This window comes from Penaeus vannamei, chromosome 33 (genome assembly GCF_042767895.1).
Source record: "Penaeus vannamei isolate JL-2024 chromosome 33, ASM4276789v1, whole genome shotgun sequence".
Lineage (NCBI taxonomy): Eukaryota > Metazoa > Arthropoda > Malacostraca > Decapoda > Penaeidae > Penaeus > Penaeus vannamei.
The window spans coordinates 19,192,849-19,195,348 of NC_091581.1; positions in this window are offsets into that span (position 1 = coordinate 19,192,849).

The following is a 2,500-nucleotide window of genomic DNA, read 5'->3' on the forward strand; positions in this document are numbered from 1 at the left end:
TTCGTATCTCATCTCTCTCTCTCTCTCTTCTTTCTCATCTCTCTCTCTCGCTCTCTCTCTCTCTCTCTCTTCTTTCACATCTCTCTCTCTCTCTCTCTCTCTCTCTCTCTCTCTCTCTCTCTCTCTTCTCTCTCTCTCTCTCTCTCTCTCTCTCCTCTCTCTCTCTCTCTCTCTCTTTCTCTCTCTTCCTCACTCTCACTCTCTCTCTTTCTCTCTATCCCCCCTCTCTCTCTCTCTCTTTCTTTCTCACTCTCTCTCTCTCTTTCTCTCCCCCCCCCCTCTCTATTCTATCTATCTATCTATCTATTTCACTTTTACTCTCCTCCTCTCTTTCCGTTTTGAGAGAGAAATGCTTCTCCTTCCTGTAACCAAGAATATTTATTTTCAAAGTTGCAAAACCCCATCGATCTGCGTATCTGGAAAATGAAATTAACCCCAGAAACAAAGGTATTTGCGCATTCCCGCTTGCCTTCGTTCCTTCCTCATTGCCTGTCACGCGAAAGTGGAAGACATGAAGGAAGGGGAGACTCGCGAGCAAAGGATTTTGTTCTATGCCTGCTTGTCTGTCCTGCCTCCAGTTCTTTCTGTCTGTTTCTGTAAGTCTATTTATTTATCTATCGGTCTATCTATATCTCTCCCTCCCTCCCTCCTCTCTCTCTCTCTCTCTCTCTCTCTCTCTCTCTCTATCTGTCTGTCTGTCTGTCTGTCTGTCTGTCTCCCTCTCTCCCTCTCTCCCTCTCTTCCTCTCTTCCTCTCTCCCTCTCTCCCTCTCTCCTTATATCCATCTATCCATCTCTCACTCTTCATCTCTCCCCCTCATTGTTCCCTTGAGGTCTTCACTGTGCAAAACAATGTACAGAATTGTTCAGGTTTATACGCGTGAAAATATATTTTCCGAATTATTTACATTAGATGAAATAATCATGACGAGCATTCTTTATCAGCGTATTTTCTGTGCATGATTAATAGACCTTTTCACATGCACTCCGTTCCACATTCTATAAAAAAAAATAATAATGATCATCCGCAACTATTTTTGAAACAGATGATCTATTAATCGTGCATATAAAGTAAAACATACAACAAATCACAAAATGTTGTTAGTGGGACTGTCAGATTGTGTATTCATAAACAGCTGGCATATGCATTGTTCATTTGTGGCTGGGGACATAGAGGAAGAGAGATAACCGGGATAAGTAAGAGAATAAATATGAGAGAGGATGAATTTACTGATAAATATATGGTGAGAGAGAGAATGAACAATAAGCGAAAGTGAGGTGGAAAGAGTGAGAGAAATAGAGGGAGAGAGAAAAAATGATGGAGAAAGAGAGAGAGAAGAAAGTCAAAAGTGGAGGTGGGTGAGAGAAAAGAGAGGGAGAGAGGATGGGAGAGAGAGAGAGAAGAGAGAAAAAATACCGAAACCAGAGATAAAAGAAAGAATAGATAGAAAAGAAAAGAAAATATTAGTACGATGCACGTCTCTCCGAATTTCAAACAACACACTGAATATCAGTTTATATCACGCGATAGTTTTGTTGTTACCTTATTAGCAGCATTCCACGAATATAAAACACAAATGAACTATTCCATTAAATATGATCTCTATTGACACAAAACCACGATGCGATTTGCACAAACAACATAGACAAAGTAAACCGGCATCGAATTCATAAACACATATGTAATAGGAATGAAAGAGAGACGGAAAACAGTTTTTAGATTAAGATTAATCGAATGATTTAATTTAGTTTGATTAATTTTAGAATTTATTGATCATTCTATTTACTTATATACGGTTGCTATTCTTCAACAGCGATAGAAAAACCTGATTGATAAATTTGATTATTAATCTTTCAGTGTGTTCATTATCAGATAAAAATTATATGTTTAAGGGAATGTAAACTGAATAAGTATATAAAAAAGTACATTGATTAAGAGTCTGCTGATAATCCTTTTAATCAATTTGATAAAGCAACTTCAGTTATTACTCGACAATAACGATAATAACCACTGGAATTTATTTGACTTGTCAATATATCAATAAAATGGACAAACTGCCAAAGATTTTCAAGTCAAAACGCTTATTACATTAATATCAACATCAAAGTATATTTGTGTTCTTAAGAAAAGAAAAAAAATCGTAACAATAATAGAAGTGATAATGTTAATTGATGATGATGATAATGAGAAATATAATTCTAATGAAACAATTGTGGTGATGATATTAATGATGAGTACTAATGAGGATGATAATAATGATGATCGTGGTGATAATGATGATGATGATGATAATGATAATAATGATAATAATAATAATGATAATGACGATAGTTATAATAATCATGATAATGATAATAATGATAATAGTAATAACAACAAGAACAATAACAATGGTGATAAGAATAATGATGATGATAGAAATAATGATAATAATAGATAATAATAATAATAATAATAATAATAATAATAATAATAATAATAACAATAATAGTAATAGTAA